General features: G+C 33.1%; 2 protein-coding genes across 2 annotated transcripts in view; both read right to left on the minus strand.

Moving 5' to 3' along the window:
• Positions 1-12,571, minus strand: part of LOC307171406 (uncharacterized protein) — a gene marked incomplete at its 3' end in the record, with an annotated part of 94,032 nt that overhangs the window by 67,263 nt on the left and 14,198 nt on the right. The window lies entirely within an intron of this gene.
• Positions 8,768-12,571, minus strand: part of LOC307157850 (histone acetyltransferase p300-like) — a 63,880-nt gene continuing 60,076 nt past the window's right edge. Inside the window, exon 6 of the mRNA XM_079869792.1 lies at positions 8,768-8,795. The gene's annotated coding sequence lies outside the window, so the exon portion shown is untranslated. The remainder of the gene's footprint in view (positions 8,796-12,571) is intronic.

A 12,571-nucleotide genomic window follows, 5' to 3' on the forward strand; every position in this document is an offset into this window, starting at 1 on the left:
TTTAGAGAGACTAGTCAGCACTCGTTCAGAGTTGATCGAAGTGGTTAGATTTTTTAAAAAGCTGAGATTCTAAGCTTTAAAATGATACATATTTTGTGTTATTCCACGTTTGAAAACGAGCGCGGACGGTTCCGGGAAAATTGGAAAACACTTTGCTCCCCAGAAGGATGAGAGACTTGTTTTTTAGCCAAGTATGCATTACTTCGTGAGGAATATCTCGTGATCAAAGCAATGGATTCTGTTGTGTGTGGGCTCTTTGTAATCGTGAGAATCTGTTGTCAATAAAGATGTTCGATTTTTCACAATCTATGCATGTTTCATTGAGTTATGAGCTGAAACGTCACATCAAAACAACATAGCATCACTGCTATTGCTACTTCATAGGTGCGCCTCTGGTATTTTTTTGTGTCAGAACGCTATAAGGAATATCTTTAGACCTGAGTGATGGATTATGGTGTGTTTGGGCTCTTTTTAATCGTAACATTCTGCTGTAAATAATGATGTGCCATTTTCCACAATTGATGCATGCTTCATTGAGTTATGAGTTAGAACGCGACATAAGTGCTACATCTATAATAAAGATCTATGTGCGCATTTGTGTTACAACTCCACGAGGCATAACTTTAGATATGAGTGATGGATTATGCTGAGTTTGGGCTCTTTTTAATCGTGAGAGTCTGCTGAAAATAATGATGTGCATTTTTCTACGATATGTGCATGCTTCGTGAAGTTATAAGTAAAGACCAAACGCGAGTGCTTCATGAGTATATATTTGGCTAGGTACGTCTTTGGTATTTTCTGTGTTAGAGCGCCATGAAGAATATCTTTAGATCTGACTGATGAGTTTGGGCTCGTCTTAATCATGAGCTCCTGCTGTAAATAACGATGTGTCATTTTTCATGATCGATGTATGTTTCATGAAGATACGAGTAAAAAGGCCAAGTCTAAGCTACCTCGCTTGGCTACGTGCGTTTGTGTATTTTTTGTGAATTAGAACTCCATGAGGAATATCTTTAGTTCTGAGTGATGGATTACGTTGAGTTTGGACTCATTTTAATTGTAAGCATCTGCTGTAAATAATGATGTGTCATTTTCCACAATCGGAGCATGTTTCATGAAGTTACAAGCGGAAATGTGTCTAAAATTCAGCATCCATATATGGTTTACCCATGGGTCTCTTGAGGGGCTTATTTTACAAAAACCTTGCTCAAGTTTAGTAAAAGCCTGAAACAATTATGCTTGTTGTATTCTACTCATTGAGACCTTTCAAATGACATATGACACAAGACTATCTGAGCAGTATGATGTTTTTGACACATTGCAGTACATAATAATTTCCTCTTCCTCATAAATTATGTATAAAAAAAAAATCATTTTATCAGCAAATAACTCAGCACTACTTTGGAGATAATCATAATGGCTACATTCATTGTAAAGTTTAGACTCTAAGCTTTCAAATGATGCCTATTTTGTGTTGATCAATGCAGTAGTTTTGAAAAATATGACAATTAATTTTTTCCATAGCTAGGGGGTGCCCTCCGGCGGTATAATCCGTTCTAAAGGAATAACTCAGCACCTTTTAATAGTTGGATAAAATGTATAGGTGCATTGAAAAGCTGAGATTCTAAGCTTTAAAATGATACCTATTTTGTATCATATCATTCAGCGGTTGCTTAGTAATTAGATTATGAATTTTTTTCATGGGGTGCCGTCCCGCCGGCGGGACGCTTAAGTTTCAACAGCCTGTTGCATCTTTGTAACAAGTATAATACATACTGGATAATTAAGTATGTAAGTAATTTTTACTTAAATTGAGTGCAGTTAAACAGGAATTGGAAAAACTCATTAATTATTACTGGATTAAAGCCAAAAATGAAGGGTTGTTTAGTCATAATTGGGAATTATTCAAATTTGAAATTGGAAATATTGATATTGAAATATTGAAAATATTTGAGGAAGTTTAGTAGCACATTAGTTTAATCACAACGTCTTATGGAAGTGAAAGATGTTAGTGAAATCTTAGCCATTTCTAACATTCCCATTGATAATATGTACAGAATGTGAGCACAAGAAGCCTTTATTCGATCAACGCAGAACTGGTTAGAGCATGGAGAGAAGATGTCTGCTTATTTTTTTAAACCTGAAAAGTCGAGGGCTAAACTAAAGTCTGTTTCTAAAATGAATATTAATGGATCTATTACAGATAATTTTGGTATAATTTCTAGCTTTTGTATAATTATTACTCTAATTTATACACTTCTAAATTCAGTGAGCATAATATGACATCTTTGTAAACATTTTAAGAATGTAAAAACAATTACTGAAGAGGACCAAAAGTTATGTGATATACCAATAACTATTACGGAAATTAAGCTATTGAACGTTTAAAATGTAATAAATCACCCGGTAATGATGGAATATAAGCAGTTTTCTGAGATTCTTGCCCCATTTCCTTTTGAAGTATATTCTGAAAGCTTAAAGTGCTCACAACTTCCTACAACTATGACGCAAGGTATAATTTGTTTGATTCCTTAGAAAGATTTGTTGCTTATTGATAATTGGAGACACATTAGTTTGATGAATAATGACTATAAAATATTTGCTCAGGTCTTTGCCCGAAGGTTCAAATTAGAGTTAGATTCCATTATTGATGAAAATCAATCTGGGTTTATGAGAAACAGACATATATTTAATAATATTAGACTTATTTTTGATCTTATTGACTATTCTAACTTTATAAAAGATGATAGCTTTATACTTTTTTTAGATTTTTTCAAAGCCTTTGATTCTGTTGAGCATCCTTTTATTTTTTACGGTTTCGAACACTTTGGGTTTGGGGCTTATTTCTGTAATGCCATGAAAACTCTTTATGCAGGTGGAAATAGTTCTGTGAAATTAAATAATAGCACTACACAAAGATTTGATCTGGAAAGAGGAGTTAGGCAAGGTTGCCCAGTTTCTGTTGACCTCTTTCTCATTGTTGCTCAGGTGTTTTGTCACTTCATTAAATCATGCAATATAAAAGGAGTTCAAGTTGAAGAGAGGAGTGTCCTGATAAGTCAGTTGGCTGATGACACAACTCTTTTCCTGAAAAATCTTGATCAAATTCAGTCAGCTGTCAAGTTCATTGAAATGTTTGTCCAGTGCCTCAGGTCTCTGCCTTAATTTACAAAAACTTATTTGGGTTTGGTTATTACTAAAAATGAGCAGGAGAGAATCTCACAAAATTTTGACCCGATGATTAAAAAAGAAAAGAACAGATTTAATATTTGGTTACAGAGGGACTTGTCTCTCAAAGGTCGTGTTCTGCTGGCTAAAGCGGAAGGTATTTCTAGACCAATACATTCAGATCATAAAATAAATAATATAATTGATCAAATTATGCTGAACGTTTTGTGGAAAAACCGTATACATTATATTAGACAATATAAAAATGGTGGGCTTGATTATTTAGATTTTTCTATTTTAAATAACACCTTCAAAATTAACTGGTTGAAATATTTTCTAAAAAAACACTAATTCTGTGTGGAATATGATTTCTAAATCGGTTTTTGACCGACTTGGTGGTCTTCCATTTTTGCTTATGTGTGATTACAGAATCGAGAAACTTCCAGTTAAACTGTCAGCTTTTCACAGGCAAGCACTTTTGGCTTGGAAGTTCACACATCATTATTACATCTGGAATAATTGTAATATTTTGTACAAGCATAAGAGTATATTTTGAAAACTTGGTTTGATGAGGGCATCCTTTTGGTTGGACAGTTGTTGAATTATCAAGGGTATTTAATGACTTACGATGAATTTCTTTCATACTTCCACTACCCTGTTTCCCCTAAAGAATTTGCCTGTAATTGGTGCTATTTCTTCGGGTGTTGTCTCTTTATGTAGAGGTATTTCATACTCTAAACGTGTGTCTTTATTGCATCCAGCTGACACGTTCTGTGGTAAAGTTTGTTTTTCAACAAGCAAAAATAATAAGGCTATATGTTCCCTTTTTCAAAAAGAACAAGACAGTAAACCATATGTCATTTCCTATTGGTCAAGGTTTATTAGAAATATTAATTGGAGTAAGGTCTGGCTGTTACCTAATAAATATATTATTACAAATAAGGTCAAGGAAATTTCATTTAAAATATTGCATAAATTTTACCCCGCTAAACATTTTCTATCCAAATTTAACAAAGACATAGATGTAAATTGTTCATTTTGTTTTTTTGCAACCAGAAACTGTACCTCATATTTTTTGGCACTGTCAATATACAAAGAGGTTATGGTGGGAAGTTTCTAAATATATTAATGACAAATTGGAATGCAACTTTCTTTTGTTATACGAACATGTAATATTTGTTTTTTTCAAATATGAAAAGAGTCTGGAAAATGAAGCGTACATTATTAATCTTGTGATTATATTTGTTAAGTTTCATATTAATCGGTATAAATTTAGTAATCAGAAACCTGTTTTTTTCTGTGGTATTGAAAAAATTAGAAAATGATATGGTTTATATTAAGGACAGTACAAACAAAAAAGCTGTTAAAACCATTCATTTGTTGAATACATTTAAGATTTTGTGAAATGTCAAAGCCTTTTTATTGTTTGTTTGGTCTATTATTTAGTTTTGTTTTTACTCACTTTTTTGTATTTTATAATTTTGTATCCTTAACCCTGGCATTTTGATATATTTTTATTTATTTATTTTATTTTTTGTTGTTGTTCTGTAATTGTTGTTCAAGCAATAAAAAACAAAACAACAACAGACGTGTGTTGGAGTTTGTTGGATCAGTGTGTTCCCGCTGTCGGCTTCTGTTGCCGTTGGTCGGAGTCAGTTTTCACCCGACTGAACTTGTTCAATCTGTGTTTGTCGGGTTGTGTAATGTCTGAGCGGTGTGATGTGATTTCCAACAAATGACCACAAACTCTGACGTCATCTGACCTGGACACAAACCGTTGCCATGACGATGAGGCAAGTCCCTTGCAAAGACTGCGAGTTTCTGGGCGTGCTTAGTAAATTATATCATTATTATTATTATATGTAGATGCTGAAACTGATTAGGGACCACCCGAGCAAAATCTTGAAATATGGAAATCTTCTGACTGCAGTTCTCTGCATAAATTCAAGTAAGTCTTCCCCGTCGCAGAAACCACGGCTTCACACACAGCCTCTTTCGTTTCACTCGCCGTCTTTTCAGGCAATGTATGACACACAAAGACAATAGTAACATTAACATTTTGATTGTGGTTACAGGATCATCCGTTTCTCTTTACAGAGAAGGGCCAAGTCTAACGTTCAAGTCATTCACAATTCTTAAGTGAATGAGTTTTGAATACACTTGACCTCTTTCCTCAGTTCCTTGTGTAAGTGTTATTTAGCCTGTTGATTTTTCTTCATGGTATTCAGCTCAGCAGCAACGAGAGGTTTTGCAAAAACACTTCAAATAAATGTGAATATCAAGGTTGTTTTTTTTTTTTTTTTTTTTTTACCTTATTGGAATGGAAACTAGGAATCAATAATAATGAGAATCGATAATCAGAATTGGAATCATAATGGCTCAAATTCAAATGATACTCAACTCTGTCTCTAATGCAGGCAAGCCCATATTAGAGGTGAATAAACATGTACTTTCCCATCCAGGAAAACATGTTCAGAATCCATATGGAGGAGATTCTTTACTGTGAGACTGGAGAATTACACCAGGTAATGTATGAGCAGATTACAATATTTACAATCATATTTATGACTGGATTTACATTGACTAGTTATGTGATAATGCAAATTTAATACTGTAAATAATCAACCAATGAAAATCATGTATTGATTAGACTCAGTCTTTTCTGTTTTATCTGTTCACTTACCGATTAAAAAGGAAGAATAACCTATGGAGAAAGAAAAACAATAACAACATTTCAGTCAAAGTTAACAAAAGCTTTAAAATGTAACAAGTCAAATGTTCAGTAATCATTATTTAATTATCACAGTTGTATTAAATTATTTGTTGTTTATCAGTGATATTTTTAGTAGCATCCACTGTTAATTCATTTTTGTTGCTCTTTTATATTGAACAGTTCACCAGTTAAAACACCGCAGACACAAAGAGATCTGCACACTTCAGACACATTTAAAAATGTCCAGATGTTTATACAGTAGATATCAAAACAAAAAAATGTACAAGCAAACTTTAAAAGGGTCATGAACTGCATTTTTTAAAATTATTTTATAATGTTGGTATGATTTTTACATCAAAAATGGTCATAATTTAGAAATTAAAGGGCATTTGCTGATTTTAGCCTCTGATTTGAACTCTGTTTGAAGAGGCGTTTGTGTGAGACTTTTGCTGTGAAGTTTTACGTGTGAAACTCTCAAAAACTTTCAGCACGTTTTCACTATTACAGCTGATGAGATTAACTAATCGTGAAAAGTGCAGATTATAGCACTATATTTAAATCTACTCTCGTCTCATGAGAGGTTGCAGCGATGAGCATTAGCAGACGACAGACATGAATACAGTGATCTCGTCATTGCAACTCGATTTCTGCACTCAAGAAAACGTTCATCATAACTCACACCCGATGTAAATAAGAGATTCATTGTGCAGTGTAGACAGCCTCACTGATTTTAACAGGAGTTTTGGCGAGAGTCCAGAACGCATTCACTGATAAACTCATGCTGTTTGATTGACAGCTCCAGTGATTAGCGTTCTTTGATCGCTTTCTGTATAATTTAATCACAATTTAAATAACAGATTATTTTCATGTTGCTAAGAGAAACAATGTTACAATAACCGTTTAGTCAATACCTTGATTTATTTATTTCACATTTGTTTATATAGCACTTTCACAATGCATATCGTCGTTTCAAAGCCGCTTTACAGGAAATGCTTGGGTCTACATTATAATTTAGAGTAATCTGTTATCATGACTGTCCAAGTGATGTCCATATTTCAACAATGTACAGTTCAAGATAATATAAATCATGCAGTTAGCTAACATGTATTAATTTTAGGCAGAAACAATGAACTCTTTAAGCAATTATTACAAGTTGTGATCATAATGAGAAATCAGAAATCATTAGATGCGTTTACATGAAGCATTGTATCCGATTACAGTCAGTCTAAATGTTCACTCTGAATGAGAATGCTCCATGTAAAACCTCAATGAGAATTAAAATCCCCAAAACAACTGAAATGTCAATGGGTTTGTGAAAAACCTTTTCTAATCTGTACGATAGGACGTGTAAACACTTGATTGGATGGAAAACCGAAACTGGAAAGTTTTACACTTGTGCAATAATGTAGAAATGCATAATGACGCACAGAACGAGCTGATGTTGTTGTTGAATATAATAAATGACTTTTGTGTCAATCTAAAATTGTGTTTCCACTCATCGTCTGTGAAGCTGAAGGACAACGCTGTCCCACCAGTGCTTGCTTCAGACTCTCATCTGCAGACGCTTTGTTTCGGGAGTGGGACTGGGCATTTTTACATGTCAAAATATGAAATAAGATTTGAAGCTGTGACATATAAATGCACACATCAACCGATCACTTTATTTAACGTTCATGTAAACATGTTCGGTAGTTTTACTGCATCCTCTTCAGGAGAAAGCAGTTCTCAGTGCCATAGAAGTAGTGCATTTCTTTTGTAATATACAGGCTTGTTTACATTTTATTTTATCTATAAAATTGTTGCTGTGCTGTACATCATTTAATTTTAACATACAACATACAGGTACGCGATGTCAGTCACCTGAACGAGTGTTGCATCAGTCTTTTCACGTGATGGAAATGCCTGATGCCTTGCATAAAATAAACTAATTTATTCGTCAGGATACTAAATCTAAATACTTTGGATGTTAAATATGTCCTCAGAGCTGTTCACTGTTTGTTTATGGGCAGGTTATGGACTCAAATTGAGTTGTTTTTAACCCAGTTTGTAACAGTTGTACTGAGACAATCACATAGTTGAAAATAAATAACCTCTTTCCTAACAGTAGGATCCTTTAAAAGGTAATGTTATTTCTAGCACAGTTTTTTTAGTCCTTCTCATCTCACTAATGAGTCAGTGGACCAAAGACACGATGATGTAGAAGAAGGCGTTGATCTGATTCTGGTCTTTCGTCACACTATTACATCATAATGTGACAACATCAGAAACGAGTCGTTTTCAGAGCTTGATTTGTATAAAAGTTGGTTTTGGACTAACAAGAAAGTTTTGAGTTCTGAAACGTACAGTTTTTGTGCTATAATGACCTCTTATCAAAATATCACGGAAAAACTGATTTCTTGATTCATGACCCCTTTAAGCAAAAAAAAGTTAATGTGGTTTGAAATGTTAAGACAATAGATGTAGTGTTGAAAACCAAAATATAAATATTCAGTGATTTTGCATTTGTGAAACTTTAGTGGAACATGTTAATATGATGAACTTCATCAGTTTAAATTGTGCTTTAAGTGCTGAAACACTTTTTTTTGGCCACTGCATGTTTGACAGGCTTATTTGCATAATTCATTTTATTGACATTTTATAACAGAACTTGCTTTACGACAAAGTCTGTCAAGACCAATTTTATAATGGTTAAAACTGCATCAACTTTTAATCATCTATTCACTTACCCTTCACAGTAATCTGAGTTGATAACACAGATCTCTTTTTTCTGTAAACTGTACATGTGTATTCTCCTTTATCTTCTGCTCTCAGATTGTCCAGACGGAGGGAGAAGTTTCCATGTTGAATGTCATCAGTAAAGAAATGAGCTCTATCATGTCATGATAATGCTGTTCTTCTGCTCGACTCTCACCATCTTCATATAGATGAACCAGAGCATTAGTGTCTTTTCTTCTCCACTCCACCTTCAGATCCTTCACTGGTAAAGGTTTAACACTATAACAGGGCAAAACCACTGAAGATCCAGGACGAACATATGTGTCTTGAGAATATGTCACAGTGAACCCTGAAAATGAAAAGGCAGTTTGTTTAATGTGAAGTATCATGAGGGGGATTTCTATCTATCTATCTATCTATCTATCTATCTATCTATCTATCTATCTATCTATCTATCTATCTATCTGTCTGTCTGTCTGTCTGTCTGTCTGTCTGTCTGTCAAACAGTCTTAACACTCATTTGAAACTCCTCTAAACTGTAAGCTCAATTGTCACCACTGTTTTCATGGAACACCAGAACTCTAAGACACGTCTGCAAAACATTTAATTTCTGCTTCAAAACCTTGTTATTGTGTCAATAAATTGGCCAATGCCACCAAAATAAATAGTTTTTTTTTTCTTCCATCATGTGAGCCACAGTGGTCAAAATGTTTAGATGTTTTTTCACCATGGAAATAATTGTTATATACAAATTTCATGTTTTTTTTTTTTTCTATTATTTTGTTGACTCTAAACTGCTTTCTATATTGTACAAGGATGTCAGTTTTGTCTGCGTAAATTCAGATTCAGGGAGTATGTAGAAAGTGACTGGGAAAAGTCAACACTGTCGTACACAAAAAGAAAAAGAACATTTGCAGTATTTCAGATACATGTATTTAAAATACGTATTTGAAATATAAAATGCTATTTTGTATTTTAAAGCCTTTGGGGAAAAAAATCAAATGTAATTTGTATTTAAATACATTTAAGATGAGTACTTTTGTATTTTCAAAATACATAAAATACTTTTTGCCAGTCAACCTCTTTCTCAGGGTGATTTTGTGCTTCAACTAGTTCAGTTGAGTGGGAAACTGAGTCCATGATGTGTGTAGTGTCAGTGGTAAGAGCGTCCTCTGCTGGCGTTCAAGAGCTTTCACAATCACAGCTGGCGGGAGTGACAGTGTTTATACAGTACTGATGTATCAGCTGCTGTTCAGAGCTGTGATGTTCCTACATGTTCAAAAATGGTGGTTATTGTGCTGTCAGCAAACTCTATATAAAACTCCACATATACATATACATATACATACTTGATTGGTTGATTGGTAATATTGTGATTCCTATTTCATTACAATGGCAGGCCAATTTAGCAAACATTACAAACATTCCATGTAATCATTATTTTTTTATGGAATTTAACATATCTGACAGATTTTGATCAATGAATGGATCATTTTCCATGTGACGGCTCACACAATGAAATAATTGTCTAGAAGTTGTGAAGAGTTTGACAGTTTCACTGAGAATCAACTCATCAGTTTTGATCAACAAGCCGTGTGCATTTAGTCATTGTGTAAATGGTAGACAATTGAACTTTAGGCTGTTTCTCAATTCCAAGAATGCCAAGAGCGGACTTGCGTTCTCGTCGAGACCGGTCTTCCCTTACGGAACAAAAATATATGGGAATATACTGCAAAATATAATGCTATATCTTACATAATACATTTCCATATATGTGAAACTAGTGCTTATATTTTTCAATATACTGCAATATATGCATTGACCATGTATGGCGATATATTAATACATATAAAAATATGAATGAAGATAAAAATAGCATTACATGTAATATTCACAAACTTGTATCCTTTATCATGGAATGAGTTACAAAAGATTTCTAATTCCCAGCATGCTTTGCTTCTGACTGACTGTTAAAGGAGAGCAAATGTTAAAATTAAGTGTTACTTAAAGTGTTTTGCTCAATATTAATATGGGGAGATCTATTAGTGTTTTCTGGTATGTGTGAGTATTCTGGTATCGTTGTGCTGAAGAGTCGAGCCTGTGCTTCGGTTGATGATTGACTGAATATTATTAAGACTATAATTACTACATTTTAACAGTAATGTCTGTGTACTCCTCAGCTCAGTGATAGACTCTTGGCTAAATGCTTAGTACATCCAGGTGTGCTTTTGATAACCAGCTTGAAAATATGAAACTACATATAAATGTAAATAATTAAATAATATAAGAAATATTACATTATATATTTCTCTCTCTATATATATGTGTTTATTTTGCATGAGTAAATATATTTGCAATATATTACACATGCAATTACCATGTCTGACCACATATACATCTATATTATGAAGTGTATTACTGAATATACAATTACATAAATTATTTTATATTAGTAAAAATATTGTCACACATTTTTCAATATATGAAAAGCAGCAATTCCTTATGTATTATTCACTATATTGTAATATATTAACACAATATATTATTCTGTATATTTTCAAAAATACTGTTAAACCATTTAATATATTAATCATTCATATATGGGAAATATATTTTCGTTCCGTAAGGATAGCCAGGCGACCTTGGGAGAACTCTGAAGGACGCGAGGACACAGAACACATCTGTGTTGTGAGGATTGAGATGTTCTGCTTAACTGACTATCTCATCTAGCGGTTAACAACCAAAGCACAATAAATACAACATAACATCACAAACAAATGTCACAACCTATTAACATTTCTTTCATGTTATTATAGACATTGTTTTCATATAAGTTTTTATCTGTTTTATTTTACCGTGTGTATTTATGAAAATGAGTAGCCTGTGTGTTACTTGTCAATGTTAAGATTCTTTTTAAAATGCCAATAATAATACTGGCGCTTTCCCTCTGGTGCTCCTCATTTGGGAGTCACACTTGTTATCTTCGCGGTAGCGGTATTTCTTTTGTATTTTGAGAGGATTTGATGGTAGCCTACTTATTAATATTTATGCAATAATTATGGTTAATTTTTGCCATTGAATATAATACAAACTTTTTTTTTCTAATTAAAAAAAATATATATATTTTTTCAATTAATGCAGTATTTCAGATTAACATAGAGACTGGCCTTTAATATCCAATTTTTAAAGTCATCAATTTTTAAAGTCATTTTAGCGCCATCTGTTGAGAGAAAATAAAATAAAACATGTCATTTCATGGTGTTACATGTATAGCTCTCTGTGGAGAGGCTTGTGAATACTCTATAGTATTTTTTTTTGTTGTTTTTTGTTTTTGGACAAAATGACTTACTTTTAAGATGTGGATTTGAATTTATTGTATTTTTAGAAATTCTCAAATAATACTTTTTGTCAAGGTTTATAAAAAAATCTATTTTGATATGAAGTGTACACGTTTTTGCATTATTATCACTGCATTTTGTTACACGTAACATTAAAATTCAATAAAAAATGTACAAAAATAATCAGAAATGCTTTATCACAGCTTAATCTGGATCTGATCTATTTCAGTCTTCTGACTCTGTGCTGTATGGTAATAATCCTACCAGTTCATTTGTGTTTATAATTGTGTTTGTGTCTGTGTGTTTGTGTGTGGGTCTGTTTTTCACTATTGATGTTTTAGAGTTTCACCCCTTCATTGCTGAACACTTTTGTTTCTGCATCGTGGCCGACTTGAATTTTTGTGTTTTTGCAGATTTTCCATTCATTTTTGACCGAAGAGCACAAGTGTGACTATTTTTTTACGACCACTTGTCATGCCCTCAATTTTTTTGTGTTCACATTCCAAATGCCATAAAAGTCATCAAGTTTCGTACCATTCCAATGAAACTGTGATTTTTAGAAATTCAAACCAGAAAATGTTCCGTTTAGAAGAGCACCATTTCTAGCTAACAGATTTTTGTCATCACTTTATTAAAA

This window comes from Squalius cephalus (genome assembly GCF_949319135.1).
Source record: "Squalius cephalus genome assembly, chromosome: 1".
NCBI lineage: Eukaryota > Metazoa > Chordata > Actinopteri > Cypriniformes > Leuciscidae > Squalius > Squalius cephalus.